Consider the following 12,738-nt stretch of genomic DNA (forward strand, 5'->3'; position numbering starts at 1 on the left):
TGTGTGCTTACACAAGATTATCGAGAATGAGCGGAAGTATCCGGTTCCTCCGAGCGAGCAAGGTGTAAGGGTACATTGCCCCTATGTGTGGTTTTGGTAATTAATGACAACCCCTATGGACTAATGTTTTCATTGAGTTTATATGAAGGAATATTCCATAGGTACTACTTGCTCTCCATGTGTTGGATTCAAGTATGGATGCCATGAAGATAAAAGTATACCTTGTGTATTGGCATCAAGATCATCGGTATGAAGATATATATGTGATACGATCAAGAAGAAGAAACGAAGATGGAGTTCTTATGTGGAACTCAATATTAGCCATGCTCTATCTTATGTGAGTATGAGAAGATACAAGGTTGAGTTGGGCAAGTTCAAGATGAGCATCTCAAGTGAATCACATGCTTGAAGCTTGCCATCCATTTGGTGATAATGGACTAGTGAAGATGTGCATCAATGGATCTTTCCCATCATAGTGTATGGGGGAGCATTTGTGAGTCTTCACGAAGCAACATTGGTCAAGTGAGGCATTCCGGCTTGAGTGAAGCTTGAAGAGTTATCATCAACATCAAGCGGGATGCGCAAGGCAAAGGTATGGCCTTGCTAGGTTTTCCTTTTACCGGTCTCAAGGTGGATGTTGGGAGACCGGATTATAGGATAGATAGCCGCACTATTAAGAGGGGCTTTCGGTTGAGTAACTTGATCACATCGTCTTAGGGAGCTCAATCCTTTGCATACTTTGCATATCCTTATTGCTTCTTGGTGTTTCTCTATGTGAGGTTCTTGAGCTTGTTGCTAGCTTTACAACAAGCCCAAGTTCATCGAAAACGGAGTTCGCATGCATCTTCTATTGCGTTTTCAAGGTTGGGTGATTTTACCGGTTATTCATGATATAAGGTTCTACCCTTTTATATTCATGATAAAATCCCCTCCCATAGTTTCTTGTGTTTGCACTTTCTATTGGATAGCATTTGTTGTTATCTTTCCAACGAAATTAATTTCATGTCAATCGGAGTTCGGGAGCAACAGTTATTAAAGAAAAGGGAAAAGGAGAAAATATAAAAGAAAAAGAAAAAAGAGGAGAGGGGCCGCCGGTTGGGCGCCCGGCCTGCCAGGCCACGCGCCGGCCCAGCCGGCCAGGTCCGGCGCCAACCGGACAGGCGCCCACCGGCCTTGGGCCGGGTCCACGACCGGCCCGCCCAGCCTGCTCCTCCGGTCCGGCCGGAAGCTTGTGAGCCGCCTCTCCGCCTTCGGCCCATCACGCGGCTGGCGCGCCCGCGCGGCTGAGCCTTTCGCCGCCAGCGCGCGATCTGCCGCCCGCCGATTCTTTGGGCCGGTCGGGCCAGGCTGCCGACCGGGCTCCTCAGCGCCCAGGCCGGTCGGCCGGCCTGGCAACCGGCTGGGCACTTTTTCAGCCCGATTTTTATGCGATTTTCACCCTTCTTTCTCCCCAACGGTTATTTCTTCTTCCCCCACTATAAATACCTTTCTCATACCTTGAGACAACAACTTCTTCCCTTTTCTCTCACCTCCATTGTTGCATTTGAAGAAGTTGCTCTCTCCCTTGATTCCTCCAACCATTCTTGCTCATACTTGAGGATTTGAGAGAGGAGATCTAGATCTACACTTCCACCAAACCATTTTCTTCTCTAAGTGAGGGAATCTCTTGGGATCTAGATCTTGGAGTCTTTGGTTGACTTTCCCCCTTGTTCTTTCTCTCCAATCTCATCCTAGCATTCGTTACTTTGGTGGGATTTGAGTGTGAAGGACTTGAACACCTCCGGTGTTCTTGCTTTGCATCATTGCATAGTGTTGAGCTCTCCACCACGATTTGTTCGAGTGAGAGACCGTGAGCTTGTTACTCTTGGAGGGTGACCTCCTAGTTGGCTTGGTTGGTGTCCCGGTGATCTCTTCGTGGAAGATTGTGAAGGGCCCCGGGCTTCTCCTTCGTGGAGCTTGTGAAGTGGTTGTGGAGCTTGCCATCTCCGGAGCGGAGGAAAAGCTAACCATAAGGAAAGGGCCATTATCCTTCGTGGGTGTGGTTCGGAGAATAGGGTGAGCCTTTGTGGCGCGGGGAATCCTTCGTGGGACCTCCACTCCTCCAAACGTGACGTACCTTGTTGCAAAGCAAGGGAACACGGGAATACATCCTCGTCTCCGCGTGCCTCGGTTATTTCTATACCCGAGCTCTCTTTCCTTGTGATAACCATCATGTTTGAAGTACATATATCTTGCTATCACTTATGCTACATATATCTTGTGCCTATCTTGCTTAGCTCTAGTTGCTATTGTTACACTTAGTTGAGCTTAGCATATTTAGGGTTTGTGCTTGTAAACTAAACGATAGTTTAATTCCGCATTCTTACAAGACAAATCCGCAAGAGTTTGTAATTGCCTATTCACCCCCCCCCCCTCTAGGCGACATCTCGATCTTTCACAAGGTGCACCATATGACAGAGAGGGTCCTCTTGCACAGCCTAACCACCAGGTGTCGGCATCATGGGTTGCATTCATCGCTATGCGTTAGGAGATTCGAGACTCCACAATGCATCAACAGCTGCGGGATGATCTGGTGGAGCACATATGGCCGCTTCGAGGCAAAACCAACTAGTTTCCGTTTGATTTGTTTGAAAACTTGTCTTGTTTTGTTGAACTGTAATGTTTATTTATAAAAATAAGCTAAATGTTGGTAAACTAGTCAAATTCACCGAACTATGCTGGATGTTTGATTTTGGTCGTTTCCAGGGACGTTTTTTTTAAAACGCCGAACACTGGGTGTCTACCGTGGAGACGGCTGGAACTTCGGCGCTCCCCGGGCCAAACTTTCATCCAATCCGGCGCTAAATAGCGTCGGATTTCGGCCCGGAGATGCTCTAATCCCCACCAAATTTCAAATCTACACTTGTTCCTAAAAAATTGTTTGGTGCTAGAGTATTGAACGAGTTTAATCCCGCTTATCCCCACTTTTCCCCAAATTTTAGTGTATTTTTTTATCCCCAATACTCTACCTCTAACAAGTGGATTGAGGATGGGGTTTTGCAGAGATTAGGTGACGGTAGGGGATCACCCAATACTCCATAGTATTATCCGCACTAATCCCCACATAAACTCTAGTACCAAACAAGGCCTTCAAGTGGAATCTTGATCAACTCCCTCACACCCTTGTGAAACGTCCGGTGGAATGAAGAGCCTGTGGATGTCATTCAGGTCTAGTTTAAGGTAGCAACTACGAGAAATGAGGGGCCTAGGTATGTGCCAGAGCTTCGGCTAACTGTCATGGATGTGTGGTGACATCGCCGCTACCTCTACCCTACCATGTGTAGGAGTTCGCAACAGAAAATAATATTTTTTCTAACTACCGTACTTCGGTCATCCAGATATATCTAAGAGTAATGTTGTAGTGGAAAGAGATTTCTGTAACGTACCCTCAGAGACCGAAAGTGATTAACGTTTCGTCGGAACGTGGATGATGTATCTGTACTTCATTGCCGACTTCAGGGTCATGGTGATCTCTCGTATAACGACATGCACGACGAATGGCAGCACCTCCGTGGTATCGCACACGTACAGTGCTTAGCAACGACTACCGGTTCTCCGATCCAACAGAGAGTGCGAAAGTAGACCGTTTAGATTGGAACACTAGAAGCACAATGACGTATTGGAATGGAGCCAACTTCCATGTACGTAGATCTTCGAGGAACCGTGCGCGGGAGAGAAAACTAGAGAGCGAGAGAGAGGAGGGGTGCATGGGAGAGGGGGGCTCTTATTTTTCTTCATTGGGTTGTGTGCTCTCATCTTCCTATGTGTCGGCCTCCTCCTTATATAGGGGGGGGTGGCCGATCAAGGGGTTGGGGTCGTGGCCAACGGTGGCCCCGACCCACAAAACCCTAACCCTAGCCGCCCCCATCCATATCCGTTGGGGTGCTGTCCGGCCCGTTAATCAGCTCCCAAAATGTAACTCAAAATGTTGATGTGTAATTTGTGGAACAACTTTCACAAGTCTGTATGTAGAAAATATAACTCAAATAGTTTGTCACTTTGATCAAATCGCAGAGAATAGATTTTCTTGTTAATTCAATGCCCTTCTCCATTCTTAAATTCCTTGAGCACGTCAAATGGTTTCACATTTGTGTTATAAACATATTCACTAAAATCAACAATGAAGTTTATGAAACAATGATATACTCTATTTTACCAGAATGCGGTGTTTTAATCATGAGGCATAATTTACATGTGTCAAAAGATCAAGTATTTAAAGACTTTGTGTTTCATCAGAACGAACACACATAACACCAACATGATTCAAAACAGTAGTGGTATTCAAAAATGATGTCATTATCAAGTTTGGATATCTTTCGGAATTTTATTGTTTTATAAATGCTTAAACTATTATCATCGAGATTAAAATAAAAATAACTCATTCATAACCGAAATGTGACTATAAAGATTTTATTTATAGAAGTAGAAACTAGTTTTTCTCTAACTCATATGAATAATTGTCCCACGAAATACAATACATACTGATAAAGTTCACACTTATAATGATTACAAAAAATTATTCAAATCCACTTAATAATTCAAATGATAAATGTAGAGGGAGAATGTCGCCGGCCATCAACCATCTTGCTTGCCATCAACACACACTATCGCCTCATCTCCTCCAAACAACTCTTGAGCAGGTCATGTTTTCAAAAAATTGAACAAGTATCAAATACTTAGTAAACCGCGACAAGTGTTTTAAGGAAAACATTTATCACATGCATACCATATATACCTTCTCCGTCGATAACTTCTCCTACTATTGGTACTACCCTTAGAGTTCTCAACTTAATCACGATACCATGAAAAGTGAACATTTTCTCTTCCATGACATATCCCATGACATGATCTTTGTAGATAGGAGGAAGCGAACGCAACACCTCAGCTACGGCAAATCTGTTTGTCATCCGGTAGTCCCAAACATGCACCAGGCTTGCCTGAATTCTATACATGTTCACCACGTGTCTCTCTAAGAAGACGTTCTCTTCCATCTTAGTTGAAAGAAAATCGTCCAGACACTTATACCTTATCTTCATGACTTCAGATACGAATAATACCTTGATCTCATCAATCATATCATATTCGTTGGTGTCGGAATTTCCAACTCAGAAGACATGGTACAAAGCATAGCACTTTTGTCTACTATGAACAACTCACGATGAGTATGATAATATTCCTTATCATCCTCACTCGCGGAGTCGTTGGGTTCATCTCCCAACAGTTCTTCTATCACGAAGAGCAATTCACTTATTTTGAGGATATCCCTCAGGCTTGGTACTAGTCTACGGCTAGCCCTTTTTTCTAGTAGTGTGAAGATGGACTCATCATTTTTAAGTTCCTCGTTACGCACAAAGGAGCGAAGGTGGACAAACACATAGGGAAAATACATGATCTACAAAGATATATGAAAATATATTTAGACTAAATTCATAATATGAGTTCAAGTTATAATCACATTCTAAAAGGGCTCCCACTAAAACTATCATTCCTAAGAATGTTTTAGCAATTGCACGATCCTAATTCACTATACCACCCCCAATCGCCATGGCCGGCGACATAGTTACAAAGGTGGACATCGAAATGTCGATTACATCACTCGTGCAACTAATGCTCGATCTCTCGTGTTCTGAACCCATGTATGTACATGCTAGGACCGCCAAATTAATTTTAGTGTATTCGGTGTGCAACATGGCTTACATAACAGAGAACTTTCTTGGTGGTGCACGCTAATGGAGGCTTTTATTGGTATTAATTTTACCGTAATGTATCTAATATTAGCAACAAACAAGATGCATTAATGTATTAACATCAGATGACATGATATGGGGTTTTCATTAATGTTCCTAGATCTCCATCGAGTGCCCTCTTATGGCGCTAAGAATATGGCACCTCCAGTTGGTCGCCCATTATGATGATTGACTGAAACCGTAAAACTCTAACTTAGCAACAACAAGTAAAACTACTTTACATCATGGCCATATCGTATAACATGCCCCTTTCAACTACAAAGTTAAACACTTTTTTTATAATAAGCAATTTCTATTAGGTCAGCAAGCCCGCCTCATTAAAAACCTTCAAGTCCCTTGCGGTACCCTGGTAGGAAAAGAGTGCGTCCAGAAAACTTGCCGCCTCACAACAGTTACAGGATTGTTACATCATGAAGGAGTGGTTGGAGAAGAAAGGTAGGGGGTTCATCGACCCAGGTACAGGAAGTTCTAGACCTAAATCAATGCCTAGCAATATCATGGGCAACTTTGTTTATCTCCCTCTTACAATGCATGAATTCAGCAATACCAATACTACCAGCACACTCTAGGATCTCCACATAGATAGCCGTTGCATCACTCCAGATTCTTTCAGTACCCGTGCAAAGTTGGATCACCTCCATAGAATCTGATTCAGACTGAACATAAGTATATCCGAGATCTCTTGCCAGTTTCAAGCCGTGGCACATGGCCAGTGCTTCCGCCATACTAGCCGATGGTGAAAGAACATCTCTCATATTATGTTTTGTGTGTTTGATGTCAATGTATGTGATACACTAATGTTTGTCTAAGTGGTTCAGGGATTATATAGATACATTTATATGTGTGTTGGATCTGGTCAGTTCTGTCAAAAAGAAGCAGCAAAAAGATCATCAGGCCGGATAATCCGGGCCGGATATTTCCAAAATATCCGGCCCCCAGTTTTCGGCCAAGGACTTGAGGAATTGTGGCTCAGTATGCTTCTGGATAGGGGCCGGACATTTGCCCGGATATTGTCCCGGTTTTGTCCCAGGGCCGGATATTTCCAAAATATTCGGGGCCCTCGAAAATGGCTAAGGACCTGAAGAAAAGCAAGTCTGGATAGGGGCCGGACATTTGGCCGGATATTGTCCTGGTTTTGTCCCTGAGGCCGGATTATCCGGGGGGGGGGGGGCGGATTATCCGGCCCTTACTTAGGCCGGATTATCCGGCCCCCCAGAAGCCCCAACGGCTGGATTTTGGAGAGGGGTATTTATACCCCCTTCTTCTTCCTTCCTCCTTTGCTCAATCATTGCACAAGAAATCTGCCAAGCTTCACCTCCATTAGAGCCACCTCAAGAAACACAAGATTTGCAAGATCTCCTTCCTCCCCCAACCAAAGCTCTTGATCTTTGGAGATTCGAAGGAGAAGACACCGATCTACATCCTCACCGAAGCGTTTTTCATTTCCCCCTCATTTGTTTGAGGGATCTCATGCTAGTGTTCCTATTTGGTTCCCTAGATGATTTGTGTTGATGTGTTGTTGTTGATTGTTGTATTGTTACAGATTTGGGAGCCTCCAATTCAGTTGTGGATGTGTGCCCCAAGAACCTTGTAAAGGCCCGGTTTCCGCCTCGAGGAAATCCCTTAGTGGAAGTGGGCTAGGCCTTCGTGGCGTTGCTCACCGGAGATCTGAGTGAAGCCTTCGTGGCTGTTGGTTTGGCTTTCGTAGCAACCACACTCCTCCAAACGTAGACGCACCTTCTTGCAAAGGAAGGGAACTACGGGAATCATCTCCGTGTCATCGCGTGCTCCACTCTCGGTTACCTCTATCCTATTCTATCTCTTATATTGCGTAGCTATATCTTGCTTAGTTGCTTATCTTGTCATATAGGTAAATTCACTTAGTTGCATATCTAGAGAATTTACCTTTGTGTCAAGCCTAAATTGAAAAAGAACTAAAAATTGGTTAGCACCTATTCACCCCCCCTCTAGGTGCGGCATACGATCCTTTCAATTGGTATCAGAGCCTCGGCTCTTATTTTGGGCTTAACCGCCTAAGAGTATGCCGGACGAAGAACCTATGGAAGGGGAGGCTAAGATGGTCACCATGGATGATATCAATTCGTTGAGGTCATCCATGGAAGCTCAAATGGAAAGCATGAGAAAGATGATTTCCGAGCTTTTGACTCCGCCCCGTCCCGTGGCTCCCACCAAAGAGGTTAATGTCACGGATGCGTTAGAAGAGGGTGATGCTTCGGTATTACCCTCCGCTACCACACCCGTGGATGGTGATAACTTAAACACTACCAAATCTACCATTGCATCTCCTAGGGGAACTAGTGGAGGTGAGAGCTACAATCGAGTGCCTCCACCTTTTCTATCTCCCGATATACCGGTTCCCCATCCTCGTATAAACATCCGGGGCGACCCACCTAAGTTTTCCGTTAATGATTACGATACTTGGCAATTTGAGTTTAGCTCTCATGTTCGCAGTGCCTCCAATGAACTTTGGAGAATCATCGTGGAAGGCTTCAAGCCTTACAACCCCGACAAGTTGACTAGAAGAGAAGCGGTTGATAGTCAACTCAACAACACCGCCTTGCACATGATTCAAACTAGTGTGGGGACAAAGGAGTTGTCTCGTGTTCATCATGTCACCACCGCCAAGGAGGCTTGGGATGGTTTGGCCGCAAGTTGCATTGGAAGTGAGAGCACAAGAAGGAACAAGTATAATGCTCTTCGGAATAAAGCCGAAGGATTCATGAGGCTACCGAATGAAGATCATGAAGACATGTATGGAAGACTTCTCACCGTTGCCGGTGCTTTCCGGAATGTTGGTGCCACTCACATTGATGACTCTTGGATCAAGGAAAAGTACATTGATTGCATGATGCCGTTTGAACCTATTGATGTCAAGACTCTTGTCGGTAGAGAATGATATGCCTCTCTCACCTCTCAACAATCCGTGCACGAGATGAAAGCTCTCAAGGTGCTTGAGCAAAACTCTCATGATTCTCGCAATCGCGCTCTTGGGATGTCAAAAGGGTACAACCTTGCCTTGGTGGTCAACTCCGTGGAAGAAGTGATTCCTCAAGAATCTTATAGGGCATCTTGGAGCATGTCCTATCCGGAAGACTTGGAACACCACTACCATGACCACATGGCATTCCATGCAAACACCTTTTGGGTTGACCCATCCAAGGCCAAAGAAGACAACATCAAGAGAAACAACTCAAGGGGTCCCTCAAGCTCGGGTCCAAGAACAAGATCTTGCTACAATTGCAATGACAAGCGCCATTTCATTGCCGAATGTCCCTATGAGAATAGGGAGACTCATGGTGGAAGGCTCATTCCCAAGGACAAGAGCAAAGACTCAAAGGGCAAGTATTCAAAGCCCCCCAACAAGAAATTCTATAACAAGAACAAGAAGGGCAAAAGGCCCTCGAGGATAGTGCTAGTGACTAAAGAAGAATACTCTTCCGATGAGATTGAAAGTGCTAGTGATGATGAAGAGGAAAGCTCAAGAGAAGTGGCCGCCATTGTCACTACCAACATTCCCTCTTCCTCTCTCTTTGATTCACCCAATTATAATCCTCAATTCAATAATGCACATTGCTTCATGGCAAGGTCCACCTTGGACACATCAATTGTGCTATCAACTCAAGAAGAGTATACCTCCGGAGATGATGATGTTGATGATGAAGAAGATGCAACCTCAAATGGATTGGTTGCCCTTGCTTCCCTCTCCACTAACTCTTCATCAACAAGTGAATCTCCCAATGAGGTCATTCATGTGGAGGAAGAAAGTTGCCTCATGGCTAAATCTTTCGAGGTATCATCTCCTAACCCCTCTTCGCCTAACATTTCAAATGATCTAGGGGTTGATCTTGCTAGTCTAAAAGTGAAACAAGAAATGCTAGAGTTTGATGATTTCATTCTTAACCTACAAGGTAACACTAAGAAGCATGTTTCAAATCTCATGGTTCGTATAGCTCAACTAAATGGTACTCTTGAGAAAAAGTGCCAAATAGAAAGAGAAGACTCTCTAGAAATACATGCTCTTAAAAATGCTCTTGAGAAATGTCAAGAAACCATAGCATCTCTTGAAGAGAGGCTAGAAAATCTTGAAGAACCTCAAGATAAACTTAACAAGCTCACTAAATCTAGAGATCTTGCTAGAGCTAAGACTAAAGTGCTTATAAAGGAAAAGGCCAAATTTGGTGTTGATCATGAGAAACTTGTGAAGGATCTAGATGAACTAGACAAGGCTCACAAAGCCTTGAAGAGTGAATACTCTCTCCTCTCCAAGTCTTATGAGCAACTTCAAATTAGGCTTGCTTCATATGACATACCTAGTACCTCTACTCCGTCATGTGATCATGCAAATATAATTGAGGAAAATGCTAGGTTGAAGGATGAACTTGCTAAGGCCTCCTCTCCCCAAAGTGAACTTTCCTTGGATGATCTTTTGAGTAAGCAAAGGTCAAACAATGGGAAGGAGGGACTTGGTTTTAATACCAAGGCTAAAAAGGCAAACAAGAAAAAGGCCAAGCCCGCACATGAGAAAGCTAATGGTGAAACCCGAAAGGGCAAAACCATTAATGATGATGGTGCGGGAATTGATAACCCTCACTATGTTCTTTTTAAAGATTATTATGGTGATGTTTATGCTAAATATGTTGGTCCATATGATGGTTATGTTGCTTGGTCTATTTGGGTCCCAAAGACCCTTGTTGCTAACAAAAGAGGACCCATTGAAAAATGGGTACCTAAATCCAAGAATTGATCTCATGTAGGACTATGCCGCCGGAGGTTCAAAATGGGTACTTGATAGTGGATGTACAAGTCATATGACCGGCGGCAAGAACTTCGTCAAGGAGTTGAGGCCCAACATAAATGATATCACCGTCTCCTTTGGCGATAATTCTACATCCGAGGTATTGGGTTTTGGCAAGGTTGTGGTTGCACACAACATTACTCTTGTGGATGTCATGCTTGTCAAAACCCTTGGTTACAATTTGCTTTCCGTTTCCGCCCTTGGCAAGATGGGTTTCACCGTCTTTATTGATAATGATATTGTGGTCCTCTTGTGGAGCAAGACTCTAAAAGTCGCTTTTGTTGGGTATCGCGAACACAACTTGTATGTGGTGGACTTTTCGGGGACCACCACGACAAGTGCGATGTGCCTATTCGGAAAGGCGGACGTGGGTTGGTTGTGGCATCGCCGCCTAGCCCATGTCAACATGAGAACTTTGCAAAGTCTTCACAAGGGGAACCATATTGTGGGACTAATGGAAAATGTGTCTTTTGCCAAAGATTGTGTTTGTGGGGCTTGTGTTGAAGGCAAAATGCATGACTCTCCGCATCTAAGCAAGACCATCATCTCTTCCAAGAGGATCTTGGAGCTCCTTCATGTGGATCTCTTTGGTCCCGTTACTCATGCAAGTCTTGGTGCGAAGAAACATTGCTTGGTGATTGTTGATGACTACTCAAGATATACTTGGGTCTACTTTCTCAAGACGAAAGATGAGACTCAACAAATATTCATTGACTTTGCTACCGAGGTGCAACGCCAACACAACCTCCTCATTATGGCAATAAGAAGTGACAACGGCTCCGAGTTCAAGAACTATACACTCAATGACTTTCTTAGTGATGAGGGGATTCGACATCAATATTCCGCTGCTTACACCCCTCAACAAAATGGTGTTGCGGAGAGGAAGAACCGGACTCTTATGGATATGGCAAGATCTATGATGGATGATGTAGCCCGACCTTCGGCCTTCGCCACATCATATGCATCGACGCCGACATGTCACGCAAAGGTGAATCTTCTCCTTTATGCGTGCGTACAATTACCTATGTGGAATGGTATGCTACTTCATCCTCCGTCATATGACCATGATAGGAATACATCGCCAAGTACGGAGGAAGTGGAGGATGCCATGGATGCTCGAGGACTCAAGGCCGAGGTCGTGGAAGCATGGAAGAAGCTCCAGGCGCAGCTGCACCGGAGTCGCCGGCCTCACCAACTCACAACGGAGTCTCCGGCCCATGAAGATCAAGACCGGAGTCTCCGGCCTACATACACGAGAGTCTCCAGACTATGTGAAGCGCTAGCCACAAGTCAATTAGGGCCAAGGCCCATGTACCCCCTTCTATGCCTAAACTACCCCTCCTTAGTGGCTCCCTATATATAGGCTCCCACCTCCCCTTCATTAGGAAAGAGTTGATGAACTAGAACTAGGCTCATGCCTCCACCATCCCTTTGGGATTAGGGAAACCCCCTCCTTAGATTACCATAATCTATTGTACAAGACACTCCTTATATGATTAGTCTCTCACACTTGTGATTCTACCACCGGTCTCTCACTCGTGTGATTCCACCGATCGTATACCGATCTTCCTCTCGGGGATTCTACCGCGTGTCTTTCTCTTGAGGGATTCTATCGGGATAGTGGTTCGGGCTATCAGGAGTAAACCGAATTGTATCGGGTTGGTGTGCGTTTGCGTGTGTTCATCATGTTCATCGCCGTGTTCTTCGTGTTCTTCCTCTCCCCCGCCTTTCCCTCGGTCAATTCGTGAGATCGGGCAACCCACGTCCCCTTAGGCCGCATCATATGGTATCAGAGCAAAGGTTGCCACGAATTTGACCCTCGAATTGCTCCAATTTCGCCCAAAAAAATTCCCAAAAAAAATTGCCCCAAAAAATAGCTCGAAATTTGATCTGCGAATTTATTGCGTTTTTTGTGATTTTGATCCACAGATCTGTGTTCTTAGATGCTGATCTATACTTCCCCATATTTTTCCCCTTCGAATTCAATCAATTTTGGCCCCAATTTGAGATTTTCGAGCCGGCCGTGGTCACTTTCGCGAAGAACAGGGCACGCCTTCATCTTCCTCGTTTTTGGTCAACACCAGCACCAGCTCGCCCCGCGCACGCCCTGGTCCGGCCCCACCTCACTGCCGCGCT

The sequence above is a fragment of the Lolium perenne genome, chromosome 4 (assembly GCF_019359855.2).
Source record: "Lolium perenne isolate Kyuss_39 chromosome 4, Kyuss_2.0, whole genome shotgun sequence".
In the NCBI taxonomy this organism is placed as follows: Eukaryota; Viridiplantae; Streptophyta; class Magnoliopsida; order Poales; family Poaceae; genus Lolium; species Lolium perenne.